At 50.4% G+C, this 18,531-nt stretch overlaps 1 long non-coding RNA gene across 2 annotated transcripts; it reads left to right on the forward strand.

The window, feature by feature from the left end:
- The first annotated feature begins 3,210 nt into the window (after nucleotides 1–3,210).
- On the forward strand, nucleotides 3,211–11,172 carry LOC136011325 (uncharacterized). Of its 2 annotated transcripts, XR_010611335.1 has the most exons (4): nucleotides 3,211–3,260; nucleotides 3,394–3,514; nucleotides 10,278–10,387; nucleotides 10,531–11,172. It is a non-coding gene; the product is annotated as an uncharacterized LOC136011325 (long non-coding RNA). The 2 variants fall into 2 exon arrangements; XR_010611334.1 differs by lacking the exon at nucleotides 3,211–3,260 and having other exon boundaries at nucleotides 3,267–3,514.
- Nucleotides 11,173–18,531: the final 7,359 nt, after the last annotated feature.

Consider the following 18,531-nt stretch of genomic DNA (forward strand, 5'->3'; position numbering starts at 1 on the left):
GAGAATGAGGGTTTCTCTCTGTTGTGAAGGGAGGCCATGGAAATGGGGATGGTTTTGTCCCCAGCAGAGTGCAGTGGCTGTGAAGCAGCACAGCAGCACTCTGAAGCTGTTTTAATTAAGTAAATGCAAACGAAGCCAGAATGATTTCACTTGTTCAACTTCCTGTCGAGATGCAGAATTACTTTTGGCTTCAGGTCAATGTATGTTCATTGTGATTAATCCCACAGCCCAATGCCCATAGGAGCTCTACAACCCGAGCTCCATCCACCCTGTGCTAGTGAGTGCCCATCTCTTCTGTAGCCCTACAGTGCCTCCTTGCTGGTGGCTTTTCACTGGACCAGCCCCTTGACCCTGCAAACAGGGATCTGTTACCAGCTCTCTGTACTTTGAAGGAAAACCCAAAGAAGCTGCGGAATCAAACTAAAAGTGTTTTTTCAAGCTTAACCGAATCCTTTCTAAAGCATGTTTAATGCTGACTTCATTTCAGGCATATCACCCCCGTCTCTCCTTGCTGCAAGCAGCCTTGCCATGATCTTATCGTAGGATCCCAGCCTGGTTTATGTTGGAAGGGACCTTAAATCCCATCCAGCTCCAGCCCCTGCCACGGGCAGGGACCCCTTCCACTGGAGCAGCTTGCTCCAAGCCCCTGTGTCCAACCTGGCCTTGAGCACTGCCAGGGATGGGGCAGCCACAGCTTCTCTGGGCACCCTGTGCCAGCGCCTCAGCACCCTCACAGGGAAGAGCTTCTGCCTAAGAGCTCATCTCAGTCTCCCCTCGGGCAGGTTCAAGCCATTCCCCTTGGCCTGTCCCTACAGGCCCTTGTCCCAAGCCCCTCTCCAGGTTCCCTGCAGCCCCTTTAGGCACTGGAGCTGCTCTCAGGTCTCCCCTTCAGGAGCCTTCTCTTGTCCAGGCTGCCCCAGCCCAGCTCTCTCAGCCTCTCTCTTCATCTTTGTGGCCTCCTCTGGACTTACTCGAGCAGCTCCACATCCCTCTTGTGTTGGAAGCCAGTCTGGGGAGCAAGGCCATGGAAGGGTAATTCCCCACAGTGGATGCTGAGCACTGATGGAGCATTCCAATAGGGCTGTTTGCAAAAATCCTGGATCAGCTCCATCCCTTTTCTGCACAATTCTTCCCCTCCCTGAGTTTTCCCTGCCGGAAAGGGGAGCAGAAGCAAGGCTGGCATCGCTTGGCTATCAGGGAATCACAAGCTTCACCTTACACCATGGACCAGGATGGGACAGTTTGTGTACTTGAGGGCAGGCATGTGTTGTAGTGTCTCGCTGAATCAGGGCCTATATTTGGAGATCAACTGCAAGAGGCTGCAAATAGCTTGCATGCTTTGAACAAGGGCTTGGGATAAGGCGCTCTTTCCCTTGGGTGACCCCAGCGCTGCTCTGTCTCCCAGTTCCTGCTGCTGGAGGGGGTTCAAGGAAGATTTCTCTTTCCAAAACAAAGCCTGTGCCAGGCTCCACTGCGAGAGCAGGGCAATGTGCTCATGGAGCAGGAGGAAACAGTGCGTGTCCATTCCGAGCATGGTTTTGAGAGAGTGGTTTGCAGGCACTCAAAGGGTTTGTGGGAATCATCTTCAGACAGTGGGAGAAGGAAGCCCTGCAATGGGGAGGCACAAGTCCGGAGATGTCTGTGGTTCTTCATGGGAGACCTTTGGCGTGCCACAGTGAGTTGTGTCCATGGACCTCGGTTGCTGTCATGACACATGGAGGTTGCATTGGAAACTGACTCCACTCGTACCAGGGTGAGCACCCACATTGCACCAGAGTGATGGAATTAGACAAAGGTGGTTTGTGAGCTGGGCAGAGTGCTCTCAGTGTCCTGTTCATCACGGACTTGTCTCAGGAGGGATGGAAAGAGCAGATATTTGAGGGCATCTCTGCATCTGCAACCCCTTTCTTATTGCACTGGCTTTGGGTTATAATTGTGCCTTTTTCCTTTCAACCAGGAGGTTTCATTTCTAAAGAAATCCCATGCAAAGGATTGGACTGGATGATCATTATAGAGCCTTTCTAACTGGAAATATTCTATTCTAAAGAAAGGGGGAGCTTTGCCCTAAGGCACTGACCAGCAGCAATCATTGCACTGCACTTTAGCAGAGCACTGCCAAGTGAAGGAGGGGCTTAAGTTTGTGGAAGAGGAGCCCAAAGACAGAGAACCCTTCATGTCCTCTGGGCAAAAAGCATAGAAACGCTTTAAAGTGAATGTCCAACAGTGGCAGACTCCAGCCACACTCATGGGCTGGTTACGTACAGCATGTCACGAATACACCATGATTCCCTCGTGGAGGCGGCTCAGCACCCAGCCTGACAGAAGGTGCTGATGTGCATTATGACATTGCCTTTATTTCTCTCTTTCTTTTGCAATGATCGTTTTTAATACTGATGAATAATTCTCAGCTACAACTGCACAGTCATCGTGGGGGGGGGGGGGAGCGATCAGCAAACTCTGCCATGAATGCTCTGTGCTCTTCCCCACAAACCCTCTCACAGGCTGACACCCGCTATTGTGCTGATGCTGTTTTTGCTCCATCAAACCTCTCCCTCTACTCCTGTTCTTTACTTAGTTACAGAAGGCACTGAGTCAAGTCTTTCAGAGTTGTCATTTCAAACATGGATTCAGCATAAGAACCATAAAACAAGTGGGTTTTGGGGGAAGGCGAGAGAACCCATAAAGTACTAAATAGGATAAAGTACTAAACACAATGAAGCTGAGCACAGTTTTTAGTGGTGGAGCAGATCAGGACATTTATCAGGACATGTTTTTCAGGATGGTCCTTTCCAACCCTGACTGTTCTGTGGTTCTGTTTTATGCATAGAGACCCTTGAGCAATGTTTAGGAAGAGCTGGTGTTGACAGCCTGTACGGCAGCCTGGCCAGATGAACAGTGCACTCGATCAGTAACAGAATGACTGTGAAGATCATAGAATATTTAGTGTTGGGAAGGACCTTAAGGTCATCCAGATGATGGAGAGCTGGGATCCATGGAGAGGCAGCAGGTCGGGTTCTTGCTGGGCGCAGACTCCAGAGGGTGCATGGAGCAGAGCGCGATGGCTGCCTGCCCGCTGCTGCCAGCCCGTCATCTGCAGCATCTGCCAGCTTATCTCCGGGTGACATGTAATGTGCTGTTTACCATCTGTAAAGCATTAAATGACCCGGCCCCTATTTAAATCACAGACTGTCTTGACAACTGCTGTCTGCAGCAGGGCTTTGGCTATCTCCCCTTGCGGGGAGGCTGGAGGAGATCCGCTGGTAAAAATGGAGGGGGTAGTCTTTAAAACAGAATAGCGGGATGCTAAATAATGACTAGAACTCCCAATGCAGGCTGGTCATACAAATCCCAGGTTTCTTTGGGCTTTTTTTAACATTTTAATGGAATCTCCAGGACACATTTCGCTCAGTGGAACCATCTGGGGTGAGCAGAGGAGTATTCTGAACACCAGGGAATGGGATTTATTTGAAGACACGGAGACTGGAGGTTGGCTGCTGGCCACAGCTGGGAGAAGGTAAGGTCTCTGTGTCTCTTGGTTTATGTCTATATAGATATATGCACCTTTGTTTTCAGACTTGGCAGCTTCTGGTGCCATAACTAGAAGGATGAATGAGCTACCATTTCTTCAGGTGGCTTAACTTAGTCTCTTCTTAGAGCTCCCCCATGGCAGGGGGTTGGAACTGTATGAGCTTTAAGGTCCCTTCCAACCCAAACCACTCTATGATTTCTAATGCACTGACCCATGCCATCCCATTGCAGCTGCGCTAGATGATGGCTGTAGCTCCCTTCCAACTACTCTATTCTATCCTGACATTAGGGCTTTACTGGGACACCAAATGAGCATGGCATGAGGTGCAGTGGCTCATATGGCACCTTGCAAAGGTCTGTACCAGCCCTGTGGGCTCCAGGGAGCTGCAGTCATGTGCCTGGTGGGAAAGAAAGGGCAGAACATGAAGTGCAGAGCCTTATGGATGTGCAGCAGGAGCAGGGCCCAGGAAGCAGCTCAAGCAAAGGACAGAGAGACCTTCAAACAGGTGAAACGCTCATGGTTGCTACTGGCAACATCTCGTGTCTGATGAGACGTGGGAAGCTGGGGAGGAGGCTGCTCCATCCATCTAACGCTCCCGTAGGATGCGAGCTCGTCTACCACCCGTTTTGAGCGGAGCTCATTATAGAACCCGAACCAGCTATTGATCATACGTCTTCTATTTAAACCCTTCGGAGATAAAAGCCTTTTTCAGCCCAAAGTGAACCTTCCCTGCCACATTTTCAGGTTAAGCAACAGTTCTCACCCTTTATGAACACAACCATAACGCACATGTTTCATCTTTTAGTGCGGTTCTCTCTCATCTTGGAAAGCTTCCTCATCCCTTCCCTTTTCCAAAGCAAAATAATTAAACCCGAAGGTTGATTTGCATCCCAATGTAGCTGTTTTCTCTCATGTTAACCGGAATAAATGGCACAGAGGATTTTACCATGAGAATGTCATAACGCATGGGTTTGGTACGGGGTTTTTGTCACCCCAAATAAGATAGACATTATAGTAAAAGCCTTTCTATCTTGTAAAGGGTTTGGTCAGCTTCCTATATGCTGGGGTGGTGCCACCCTCCCGGCTCTGTCTGAGGTGAGGGGTCTTTAATGCACTGTTGTAGCGCATCCCTGTTGTGCATCTCCCTGCCACACTTTCCCCAGTCCCGGAAAAAGGATAATCATAGAACCATAGAATAGTTCGGGTTGGAAAGGACCTCAAGATCATCCAGTTCCAACCCCCCTGCCATGGACAGGGACACCTCTCACTAAACCATCCCACACAAGGCTTCATCCAACCTGGCCTTGAACACCGCCAGTGATGGAGCACTCGATGCTGTGCCATGAGGAAGGATTAATATATTGATAAGGGTGGAGGTTAAAAGGTGTCCCATGGCTCTGATCTGTGCTATTGGAGATCAGAGTTATAGAATGAGGATGGGGTAATGGTACTTTAAACAGTTATTATAGTTTATTCCTTACAGTTTATTCCTTTCAAATGCAGTTGTTTCCTGGCAGAACAGCGAACAGTTTTAGTGTAATGGCCATGCAAACACTGCGCTATCTGACCCACAAGGCTTTCTTTAGCCCTAATGCTTTCTCTCTTTCTGCTTGCAGAACAGTTTATAGTAAGCTCTGCAATGCATAACTATTAGAACATATAATGATGATCCCCTGCAAACTGCTACACATGCAGCAGTGGCACAGCACACCATGCAGCCAAATCCAGACGGCATAACCCCAGGGGTATTTGTCCCATGTAACCCATGTAACGTGCTTCTGTGGCACCTCCGCTCTGGAGCCAGGCTGAGAGAGCTGGGCTGGGGCAGCCTGGAGAAGAGAAGGCTCCTGAAGGGGAGACCTGAGAGCAGCTCCAGTGCCTAAAGGGGCTGCAGGGAACCTGGAGAGGGGCTTGGGACAAGGGCCTGTAGGGACAGGCCAAGGGGAATGGCTTGAACCTGCCCGAGGGGAGACTGAGCTGAGCTCTTAGGCAGAAGCTCTTCCCTGTGAGGGTGCTGAGGCGCTGGCACAGGGTGCCCAGAGAAGCTGTGGCTGCCCCATCCCTGGCAGTGCTCAAGGCCAGGTTGGACACAGGGGCTTGGAGCAAGCTGCTCCAGTGGAAGGGGTCCCTGCCCGTGGCAGGGGTTGGAGCTGGATGAGCTTTAAGGGCCCTTCAACACAAACCAGGCTGGGGTTCTACGCAGTAACTGAGTGCATTTTCTTCTGCTCACTGCTGTATAGAAGGTATCTGCATGATCGCCTGTGTACGGTTCCTTACCCAGGTCAGGCCACGCTGTCACACGTGGGCACTAGATTCTGAATGTGCTGGGTGCTGTGTGTGTGCACTCAGCGCACCCGAGGGTGCAAATCCAGCTCGCATTAAGTGGCTCCATCTCTGCTTTTATCCTCTGAATGAACCAACAGCCCTGGAACCGCAGCACCCTGGTATCCGGTGTCAGTGTGCTGGAACACGCTGCCCATCGCCTCATTGAATGCACTGCATTATTCATCAGAGAGATTAAGGAATGGAGTAGCTATTGTTGGTCCCATTTAAACTCTCAGCTCCCGCGGCACTGAAAGGAGCAGTCATTACCTGTCTCCTCTTTCGGGGGAGATCCAATTTGCCAGGATGCATGCTTCCCAGGAAGCTCCGTCGGGCTCCTCGGGGTAGGGATGCTTTATTTATAGGAATGACCTTACAGCCACTTTGAAGCTTTTCTGCTGCCATTTGTGCACTGCGTACTCTCTGTGACGAGAAAGTCTCTCTACTTCTAATTCCCTTTCGATTGGCAAAATGGTTTTGCATGGGGTTTATGACTGGTTAAACTGGAGTGAACCAATGGCCAGAGCTACAGCCCCGACACCTCTGCGGTCACTCACAGTTCTTGCTTGCTTTCCATGGCCATGTTTTTGTATTCCCTTTCTGGATACAAAGCCCAGCGCTGCTGATGTACTGCACTGGGAAGCGTTGCTGTGTTGTCCCGCATCAGCACCACAGCATCCCACCAACCTCTGAAAGATGCAGATTTCCTCTTCTTGTGAGCTGCTCCTGCATGTGTTTCATGGAATCAGACTGGTTTGGGTTGGAAGGGACCTTAAAGCTCATCCAGTTCCTACCCCCTGCCACAGGCAGGGACCCCTTCCATTGGAGCAGCTTGCTCCAAGCCCCTGTGTCCAACCTGTCCTTGAGCACTGCCAGGGAATTGCAGGCATGGTGTTTGAAGGAATATTAAGCTGTAAATGTCTCCAGGGACACAGAGCATCACCCAGACCTGCGGTGCCTGTTCCGGCTATGACCAGGCAGATGCACAGAGAGCAGTTGCATGACTGATGGGCCTGGCAATGCAAACCTCCGGGGATGTTCTTGATGAGCAGGAGTCTCTGTGCTTATCTGGGCAATGTGACCGTCCCTTTGTGTTTGCTGTTTATCAACAGCCCGGCTGGGCTGGCCCAGAAGGGTTTTGTCTGTACCCATGGGGTGCTGGTCTGTGAATGCTTTAAATAGCTACTGACAGTGATGTGGGGATGTTGAACAGGGAAAGAGCCAGTAAATGTCTTTGGAAAAGTCTGATTAATGCAGTGGGAGAGAGGCAGGAGCCGCGGGGGGGGGATGCATGGCATGGCTCCCCATGCGTGATGGGATGTGCAGTTCAGTGATGTTTCTGACCACTGCTGTGTATTTGGCAGGGACAAACTTAAGGCTGAGTCTTCTGCTGAAGCTATTCATAGAATCCCAGCCTGGTTTGGGTTGGAAGGGACCTTAAAGCCCCTCCAGCTCCAGCCCCTGCCACAGGCAGGGACCCCTTCCACTGGAGCAGCTTGCTCCAAGCCCCTGTGTCCAACCTGGCCTTGAGCACTGCCAGGGATGGGGCAGCCACAGCTTCTCTGGGCACCTTGTGCCAGCGCCTCAGCACCCTCACAGGGAAGAGCTTCTGCCTAAGAGCTCAGCTCAGTCTCCCCTCGGGCAGGTTCAAGCCATTCCCCTTGGCCTGTCCCTACAGGCCCTTGTCCAAAGCCCCTCTCCAAGCTTCTTGTAGCCCCCTTTAGGTGTTGGAAGGGGATCTCTGTTCGTGAACCGTCTATCCCCTTTATGTGCATAAGAGCAGAGAGAAATAAACTCTCCTAAAACTCCCCACCAAGTCACTGCCAGGGCAGTGATTACAACTTGGCAGCAAATGCCCACCTCTTTATCAGGGATCTCAGCAGTATTACATGTCCCCAGGCATCTGACAGACATGCCACAGTGTCTCCTGAGACCCTGTCTCCACTCCGGCTGTCTCCCAAATGCCATGGGCAGCTGCCCAAACTTTCCTTGCACCATTCCTGCCTGATCACAGACCCAGCGCGCTGCTGCTGCAGCAGAGCAGTGTAGCAGAAAGTACTAAAATGCCTCACAGAAGGATGGGAGAGTCAAGTAGTTTGAGCACCAGGCAGGGGAAGGGGGATCCCATCCGTTCCATGTGGAAATAAATGCACGCCTGCTTGGCGTAGCCAGCCTCTAAAACCACAGCTGGCTTCATGCAGGGGAAAGGTTGATCTCTGCGAGGCAAAAGCCTTTAAAATGTTCCAGGAAATAACATTGATAGGGGGAGGAAGTGGGATGGGTGAGTGAGAGCCCCCAGCATCAGGTCCTGGAGCTGTTGGAGCAAGTCCAGAGGAGGCCACGAGGATGATCAGGGACTGGAGCACCTCCCGTATGAAGACAGGCTGAGGAAGTTGGGGCTGTTCAGCCTGGAGAAGAGAAGCTGCATGGGGACCTCATAGCAGCCTTCCAGTACCTGAAGGGGGCCTATAGGGATGCTGGGGAGGGACTCTTCATCAGGGACTGTAGTGACAGGACAAGGGGTAACGGGTTCAAACTGAAACAGGGGAAGTTCAGATTGGATATAAGGCAGAAGCTCTTCCCTGTGAGGGTGCTGAGGCGCTGGCACAGGGTGCCCAGAGAAGCTGTGGCTGCCCCATCCCTGGCAGTGCTCAAGGCCAGGTTGGACACAGGGGCTTGGAGCAAGCTGCTCCAGTGGAAGGGGTCCCTGCCCGTGGCAGGGGTTGGAGCTGGATGAGCTTTAAGGTCCCTTCCAACCCAATCCATTCCATGGTTCTATGAGAGGGGCATTTTCCTCCTAGGAGCAAACATTCGTTACCTCAGCTCCTGCTCACCACTAACACTCATCCCCCCTTTTTTAATGAGCTGTGACTTTTCTGTGCCAGGCCCCCAGGTTTCTTCCCTTTGCGCCGACTTTTCGTGTCTACCTATGATTCATTTAATCTCTCCCTAAAGAGTCTGGGGAATTAGATTAATGAGGCAAATTAATGAACTCTTGGAGCTGGGAGACCTCATACGCTTTACTTACCAAGCGCAGTGCACTGAGTGCATCATCCTTAACACGGAGGGCCAGAAAAGGGCCAGAAAACCTGGTTAATGGACAAATCCTGCCATCCTCGGTGCTACAGGACCCCTGCCCGGATTTGTGCCTCGGTGCGGCTGTGGTGGGATGCTGCGTGCTGCGCACACACTCGTGCTCTAAGATAGGGACGGAGACCATGCATCTGCTATTGATCTTTGTTCAATGTAAGATATAAAGCAGTTGAAACAGCAAGCACCTGGCAATGCTCTCTGGCAGGCAGCCCGTGTTCCTGGGAGCATCATCTGCGCCTGCTGTCTCCTGCCATCCCTAGGCTCTGCCTTCCCTCTTCCAGGACCTGCTGAGCCCAGGCTGGTTTTCTCTGAGCAAGTGAGGGCCGGAAGATCCCTTTCCTTGCAGTATTATTGCCTTTTCTGGTGAGCTTTTTCCCCTGGGGTGGGTCAGAGGGGACACCAGGGACGTCCATTCTGGCAGTGACTGCTTTTGCTGCCCAAGGCAAGGAGCACTCAGAGATAAGGGAGTGCACAAATCCAGATAAGATTCAGCTTTGACCAGTGTCCTGTCTATGTCTGGGATGGCTGTTAAGATACACAGCTCTCTGAGCACAGGGACATGAGATAGAGCAGGGCTCCCCTCTGCCCCAGTCAGGATGGCCTCAACAAACTGGAAGGCTCCTGACCTTGATGGCAGTGATTCCATCCTCCTGCTTCACCCCATTCCCTGCTGGCACAGAGGGTGGTGAGGCACTGGAATGGGTTGCCCAGGGAGGCTGTGAGTGCTCCATCCCTGGCGGTGTTCAAGGCCAGGCTGGATGAAGCCTTGTGTGGGATGGTTTAGTGTGAGGTGTCCCTGCCCATGGCAGGGGGGTTGGAACTGGATGAACTTGAGGTCCTTTCCAACCCTAACTGTTCTATGATTCTATGATTCTGGGTTGAAGCAGACTCCTCAGAAACCTGGCGATCACTGAATCACAGAATCAGCCAGGTTGGAAAAGAGCTTTAAGATCATCAGGTCCAAGCTTTACCCCAGCACTGCCAAGGCCACCACTGACCCATGGCACTGAGGCCTCGTCTCCACGGCGTGTGAACACTTGCAGGGCCGGTGCCTGCAGCCCTGCCCTGGGCAGCCTGTTCCAACGCCTGAGCACCCTCTGGGGCAGGAATTGTTCCTCAGCTCCATCTCAACCTGCCATGACGATTCTTTGTCTCGGTGCTGGTGGTCAAACCCACTGGGAAGCAATGGTCCTGGCTGGGGTTCACCCAGACCCTAAAGCTTCACCCATCCAGGTTGGAGACAGAAGCGTTTGTCTCACCGGGGAGAGGTATTGCTGAGCATCTTCTGATCTGAGGAGGCCCCTATTACATCCCTATTATATCCCTCTAACAGGCAGAAGCCTGATGGAGCCAAGCACCTAAGAGCATCCTGAGAATGGAGCAGGCTGATGGCTGTCTGGGGCTCCAGCAGGTTCGGCGCTGGATTCCTTCCCAAGTTCCTTTGTGAGTGGAATTTTCTAGTTGCTGATGTCGCTTTGGCCGTGTGTTTGCTGCCTGCAGGAGCAGCAGGGCACTGATTAATGAATGATCACAGCAATGACTCGCTTTCCTTGTGCCCTCCTGTGGCACTTTCTTTGTCGCAGCAGGAAGCAGGAGCCCAGATCCAGTTCCTGGCCTGGCTCCTAGGAAAGGAGGCCAGCAACATATGAACATACAGTGACCATGCAGCGTTTGCCACTTGCCCAGTGTCACCGCAGAAGAGCAGTGTGGCTATGAGCTTGCTCCATGAATATCCGTGCATTCTCCATTCATTATTCCTGAGGAAAAAGTGGAAACGTTGGGAGTTGAACAGCACTGGGATGAACGCTGTCTGCTTGAATGCAGAAGGCAATAGCTCTGTGATTAGCGTGACTTCCCAAACTGGGGAAGCTGCTTGCCCTGCTACTCAGGGAAAGAGCTCAGCCTGCTCCTGGGGCAGGCTCCTACATCAGCTCTGTCTGCCCAGAATGCAAAGTCTCGTAGAAGCTCCATCACTTGTACAAAGGGTGCTGGACCCCGTGTGCTGGCACAGGGAATTCCTGACGGTGGGAAATCTCAGAGGGGTTAAAATTCCCTCCCCTTCCCTCAAGGTGTGGTATAGTGAGAACACAGAATTTACATCACGTTTAGGACGAAATAAAGTTAATCCGGTTTTAACCACCTGGTCTGGAACAGGAAAAAGCTGAGGTTCATAGAATCCTGGAATGGTTTGTGTTGCTCCAAGCCCCTGTGTCCAACCTGGCCTTGAGCACTGCCAGGGATGGGGCAGCCACAGCTTCTCTGGGCACCCTGTGCCAGCACCTCAGCACCCTCACAGGGAAGAGCTTCTGCCTAAGAGCTCAGCTCAGTCTCCCCTCGGGCAGGTTCAAGCCATTCCCCTTGGCCTGTCCCTACAGGCCCTTGTCCCAAGCCCCTCTCCAGGTTCCCTGCAGCCCCTTTAGGCACTGGAGCTGCTCTCAGGTCTCCCCTTCAGGAGCCTTCTCTTCTCCAGGCTGCCCCAGCCCAGCTCTCTCAGCCTGGCTCCAGAGCAGAGCTGCTCCAGCCCTCGCAGCATCTCCATGGCCTCCTCTGGCCTCGCTCCAGCAGCTCCAGGTCCCTCTTGTGCTGCTGCCCCAGAGCTGGATCAGGGCTGCAGGGGGGGTCTCCCCAGAGCGCAGCAGAGGGGCAGGATCCCCTCCCTGAGCTGCTGCTCACACTCTCGGGGTGCAGCCCAGGTTGCCCCTGCAAGCATCATCCTGGCTCACATGAACCCCTGTGCATGGTGAGCGCGGTGGTGGAGGGATGCTGGAGGGAGAAGCCAGAACATCCCTGGGTGGGGGTAAATTGTATTCGTGAGTGGGTCACAAGCCATGTGTTGTGGGCAGATTCCCTTCCCTCTGAGTTCACCTCAGCTGACGGCCATCACATGGGTCTGAATTGTCCATACCCCAACCAAGGTTTGGTCCTATCCTCTTGTGACAGCTTCCAGTCTGTTATTACTGTTTAGTACCAGATTGGCACGGGATCGCAGGCCCCATCCTTACTGCCCTGCTTGCGGCTAGCAGGAGCAGGTGAGGGCAGGGCTCAGGAACGCTTGCTGCCAGTAGAAATCCTATGGGAATAAAAGCCTCTGGACCCTAAATCCATAACCATCCATGTCACTGTGCCGAATTCATCCCTGTCCCAAAACACATCCCTGGCAGTGCTCAAGGCCAAGTTGGACACAGGGGCTTGGAGCAAGCTGCTCCAGTGGAAGGGGTCCCTGCCCGTGGCAGGGGTTGGAGCTGGATGAACTTTAAGGTCCCTTCCAACCCAAACCAGGCTGGGATTCTATTCTATGATTATAAAACAAAACATGTCTATATTTCTAAGGTTTTACATTTATTTTCTTAACCAAAGGGGAAGTTCTCCATGTAACTGACAGTGAATAACAGGCTGAGGAGCGCATGACTGAGCCCCTCACAGTCCCACTGTATGCATCTTTTCCATGCTACCCTGTGCAAATGTAAGATTAAACATAGAATCATAGAATCCCAGACTGGTTTGTGTTGGAAAGGACCTCAAGATCATCCAGTTCCAACCCCCCTGCCATGGCCAGGGACACCTCACACTAAACCATCCCACCGTAGGCTTCATCCAACCTGGCCTTGAACACTGCCAGGGATGGAGCACTCACAACCTCCCTGGGCAACCCATTCCAGTGCCTCACCACCCTTACAGTAAAGAACTTCTTCCTTGTATCTAACATCACACAGCTTGCTTTGGTGCCTGGCGAGGCAAAGGTTATAAAGAATGCCTTTTGTATAGGTATCTTTATCCATTTAGTGTGTATCAGCTTAGCCAAGAAGGATGCGAGCCCTGAGGAGAAACTGATGCCCAGGAGAAGGAAAAAAACCCCACTCTACACTCATTTACTTTCCTAAGGATATTATTGAGAAACTCCAGATGAACTGGAACCAGATAACGTGATACAGATCTCAGCAAGCACACTGAGGTGAAAGCTAACCTGGCTGTTTGCTTTCCTCCTGCTTACACTTGTCATCTGTAGCTAGGAACGGAGCTTCAGTCCCTATTTGTTTAATGGGAGATGATGGAATATTTGAGGACACAGAAGCCTATGTTCTGCCAATTCATAGTATAAACAGGCAAGATATTTCCTGGGGCTGATTTGTAAAGAGCAGCTGCTCTTGAAGATGCTGTAGGTGCCTTTCCCTCAAACTCATTCGATCAAGACCTAAAAACACCTCCTGCAGAATAAATACTCCCCAATTCCAGCAGATCCTGCAGCTGCTCCATGAGGAAGGCTTCAGTTATGAGCAATGGGAGATTGCTACTCCACAGGAAGATGTGAGCTAGATCTCTCCTCTGGCGTAGGAAGGGTTGTCACGGTGATGGAGTAAAACAGAGCACTCAAGGCAATGGGTACCACAAGGGAGGGTAATGAGTGAGTGGCAATCGCTACCCTGTGTACAACGTTAGTACTAACTCTTCAGGACAGGATCATACAGGATAACACAGGATCAGGACTGACCTTTTAGACATATTCTATATAAGGAGAGGGAAAGAATGTGCCTAAATGTAAAAATACCTTTCTTTAACATTTTGTCCCATTTCTTTTGCTTTCACCTCCTCTTAGTCATCATTTTGTGGTGAAACAGTCTAGTGTGGGGCATCCATGGCAGGGGGTTGGACCCAGATGATCTTAAGGCCCTTTCCAACCCAAACCATTCTATGATTCTATGAATGCTTCAATTTGTCCACGTTTCCCTCCACACCAGGTAGCCACCATTGTCTTTTCCATTTCAAATCTAGACAGTGTGTTTTGAGACCATTTATTTAAAAGAGCATTTAAAATGAAGGTGGATGGATTACATGTAACCCAGCCTTCCAGTACCTGAAGGGGGCCTATAGGGATGCTGGGGAGGGACTCTTCGTCAGGGACTGTAGTGACAGGACAAGGGGTAACGGGTTCAAACTGAAACAGGGAAGTTTAGATTGGATCTAAGGAGGAAATTCTTTCCTGTTAGGGTGCTGAGGCACTGGAATGGGTTGCCCAGGGAGGTTGTGAGTGCTCCATCCCTGGCGGTGTTCAAGGCCAGGTTGGATGAAGCCTTGGGTGGGATGGTTTAGTGTGAGGTGTCCCTGCCCATGGCAGGGGGGTTGGAACTGGATGGTCTTGAGGTCCTTTCCAACCCTGACTATTCTGTGATTCTATGATAGCTCTGTGGAGTGCTGCATAAATTACAGCTTCTTCTACCCACCATGCAATGTAAGAAAGATGGAAAGGAAAATAGCAAGCAGATGATGAAAGGCAAGAGCATTCCGCACAACTCAAGGTCTTCATGCTTGTAACAAACAGTTTCTTGTCTCTGTTGGAGGTGACCTTGCACAAAGCAGCTTGCCTGTGTATCTCAAAACATCAGGACTAAATTAGGTCTTCATAATGTGGCTGCAGTCTGCACTCGACTGTTTGTATTCCCCCGAGGGGTCAGCGTGCCTGGGATGTAACTTGTTCAGCCTAGTTTAGATGCAGTGAAATGCACTGCGATGTTTGCAAGCGTGGCGAGCTGCATATGCGGCTTTCTCCTTGCATTTAGAAGTCGGGACAGCTCGGAGGTAGGTGGCTGTTGGAGAGAGATGGCTGCTAGATGATAAGCAAAAGACTTCCTTCTCCATGGGCAATACTGCTCGTTCGACAGCTTCCCAAAATGCAGATGTTGTGGTCCATGGCAGTTCGCTGCAGCCAAACTGCTTTGCACAAACTAATGAGCTCCAGCACATTTTTGGGCTACGCTAACAAGTGCTGCCAGCCTGCCCATGGAGCAGGAGGTAAAACACTGGCACAGGTTGCACTGTTCCTGCTGACATCCAGAGCCAGGCTGGATGTGGTTCTGAGCAACCTCCTCTAGTGGAAGATGTCCCTGCACATTGCAGGGGGTTGGAACTGGGTGAGTTTGAAGGTTCCTTCTAACCCAAACTATTCTATGATGAGGCATCTCCATCAGTTCAGAGTCTGTCTCTGAGCCAGCCATTGGCTTTGACAACGGAGACCTTAGGAGATCACACAGAGCTTTGGAAAGCAAGTTCCAGAGTTCCTGATAAGTTACAAAAGCCCCACATTCCTTGATAATTTTTTGATTTAAGTGACATTGTTCTTCTTTTGGGGCAAGTTTTCAGTATTTTTTCTTTTGTAGAATGAAATATTTTGAATTTGAATTAATTCAAACTGCATTTGAAAACTGAAGCAGAAAAGCAATACCGGCCTTTAATCAGTTCTGGTTATCAACATGTCTGATAAATGCCAATTCAATCGTGATTTTTGGCATGGGCCCTCCAGTATTTGGCTGGAAGAAAAAGGAGCCAACGCTTTTCTTGCTGTTCTAGGTTAATGGTTTGTGTTTCTAATTTAGAATCTCTTCTATTTCATGCAGCCTCAGCAAACGTGGGGCTTCATGATCCCTAGTTGTATTCTCTCTCAATGAAAACCAACTGAATTAAACTCCATATAGGCTTTACAACACCGAGAAGAGGCCGAGTGTACATGGTTTGGATACAAATAGTGCAAACTCAGACTATGTATTAGAGCAAGATTAGATTTCAGTGTCAGTCAGATGCTGGAACAGGGCTTATAGAAGCCCTGGAGGGACTCTTCATCCTTGGAAGGTCTCAGACTCAACTGCACAATGCCCTGAGCAACATTGTCTGTCTTTCAAGTTGGATCTGACTTTAAAGTTGTCCCTGTTATAGGAGGGGGTGAAGCAGAAAACCTGTGGAGGTCCCTCCCTCCCAAGTCATTCCATGATTCCATCAGCTAAACAGAGCATATCTACCCAAAATGTAACCCAGAACACAGCTGCTCCGTCCCTTATTTCTCCTGGCGTGTGTTAGGAAGACCATAATTATTAATAGATGTAAGGACCTCAGCCTGAGCCCCTGGTGAGAGCAAAGCTACTCATTCCTCTGCACTAAGCCGGGGTATTAGTCCAGGACTGGCATTAAAAGAAATGTCTTCTGCATTGTGGAACTGGGAGTCAAAAACACTGGGGAAAAAATATCCCAATTTATCATTCTTGAGAATATCTGAAATATGTATGTTAAATAATATATAATATATAACATAATATATATAACATATATATATTATATATTTTATATATATAATATATAATATATATGTTAAATAAGGTTTAGGAACCAATATTTATGGTGGTTTTTTTGGTCTTAACCTCTGGTTTTGGAAGCCTCAGATTGCACTGAGGTTCTAGTTAGTCTATGTTTTATGCTCTTCTTTCACTGTCTCGAGGATGCTAATCTGCTTTAAAATAAATCTCAGAGTCTCAGTGAATCACAGAATAGTTTGGGTTGGAAAGGACCTCAAGATCGTCCAGTTCCAACCCCCCTGCCATAGGCAGGGACACCTCACACTAAACCATCCCACCCAAGGCTTCATCCAGCCTGGCCTTGAACACTGCCAGGGATGGAGCACTCACAACCTCCCTGGGCAACCCATTCCAGTGCCTCACCACCCTAACAGGAAAGAATTTCCTCCTTAGATCCAATCTAAACTTCCCCTGTTTCAGTTTGAACCCGTTACCCCTTGTCCTGTCACTACAGTCCCTGACGAAGAGTCCCTCCCCAGCATCCCTATAGGCCCCCTTCAGACACTGGAAGGCTGCTCTGAGGTCCCCACGCAGCCTTCTCCTCTCCAGGCTGAGCAACCCCAGCTTTCTCAGCCTGTCTTCATACTTGACTCCAGAGGCAGGAGGTCCAGCGCAGAAAGCAAATATTCCAAGAACAACATGAAAACCCTGGGAGCTGACAGAGCTGTGATTTAAGTGTTGAACTGAGACAATCTGACAGGAGCATATGCAGACGCCATCACCAGCGTTAAAGGGAAGTCAAAGTCCAAGGGACTTTTCTCCGGGGGTTATCAATCTTCAATCAGATGAAGCTATTTTCATTCGGAGCCGTACACCACTGAGACCTTATTTGGAATACTCTCTGATGTGAGGAACACAGCCAAGAAATGGATGTGCATCGGCTTCGGAGATGTGTGCTTGGAGGGAAGAGCAGCTCCACTTGACCTCTTCATTGGGTGCCTGAGAACAACGTGGAGCCTCCCCAAGGCTGACCTATGGGGGCAAGGAGTATACTTGGAATAAGAGAGTGGCAAATTGAAAGCCAGGATGGCAACATAAGAGAAACAGCACTAAAAAGAAATGGCAGAGCTTCTCTTGCTTCTAAGGAGTGATAGGAAAGCAGTAATCCAAACAGAGTTTTGCTCCATTTGAGAAATAAGCTTCCTAATCTGATGCAAGTAATCAGCCCCCTTCCTGTGAACAGCCGCCTTCTGCTTCTGACATGTGTAGCCCGGCTCCTTTCTACCTCGGTTGTGTAGTGAATACTACGAATAGACTCAGTGTAATGGGATTTTTCTACACTGATCAAATATGGCTTGTGGGCAAAGGTCCAGATCTGAAAGTTCTCACTGGGTCTTGGGTGTTTGCCCAGGCCCTTTGATGGTAGCAGCTTAATCACAGAACCCCACGGTGGAAAGGACCTCAAGGATCATCCGGTCCAACCTTTCTAGGCAAAGCATGACCTAGACTAGATGTCCCAGCAGCCTGGCCAGCCAAATATTGAGTGTCCAGTGCTGTGGAATCCACCACTTCCCTGGGGAGACGATTCCAGTGGCTGATTGTTCTCACTGGGAAAAAATGACTTGACAGGAAGATGTATGGTGGGAAGTCCTGGGGAAACCAAGCTCCATGAAACCTCTGGCATCACAAGAAGAGCAGCGCAGTGTCCAGGGAGAGCAGCACGTGAATCCCCCTGGTCAAGGATTCAGATGTTGTCATGAGACCTCACCTGGAGCACTGTGTGCAGTTCTGGTGTCCTCAACATAAAAAGGACATGGAACTGCTGGGACAAGTCCAGAGGAGGCCACGAGGATGATCAGGGACTGGAGCACCTCCCGTATGAAGACAGGCTGAGAAAGTTGGGGCTGTTCAGCCTGGAGAAGAGAAGGCTGCGTGGAGACCTCATAGCAGCCTTCCAGTACCTGAAGGGGGCCTATAAGGATGCTGGGGAGGGACTCTTCATCAGGGACTGTAGTGACAGGACAAGGGGTGATGGGATCAAACTTAGGGGGAGTTTAGATTGGATCTAAGGAGGAAATTCTTTCCTGTGAGGGTGGTGAGGCACTGGAATGGGTTGCCCAGGGAGGTTGTGAGTGCTCCATACCTAGCGGTGTTCAAAGCCATGTTGGACAGAGCCTTGGGTGACCTGGTCTACCGTGAGGTGTCCCTGCCCATGGCAGGGGGTTGGAACTGGATGATCTTAAGGTCCTTTCCAACCCTAACTAGCCTATGATTCTATGATTGTATGTCTGTAAAGGTTCAGTCTCGGCACAGGAACGTGACCTTCCCTCCCCAGACCCTGCAGCTCCACCAGTTCCCAATTGTTACAGCAGGAGCTCAACATTTTGCATGATTCTGTAAAATTGCTTTTATTGATTAGCCTAAATTGCATTGGGCACCCATTAAGGCAGTGGTTCCCCCTCCCTGCTTCTGTTTTGCTTGGCCAGTAATGAGATGTACAGACAAATGATTATACAGGGATCTGGCTGG

Source organism: Lathamus discolor, chromosome 3 (genome assembly GCF_037157495.1).
Source record: "Lathamus discolor isolate bLatDis1 chromosome 3, bLatDis1.hap1, whole genome shotgun sequence".
NCBI classification, from domain to species: domain Eukaryota; kingdom Metazoa; phylum Chordata; class Aves; order Psittaciformes; family Psittacidae; genus Lathamus; species Lathamus discolor.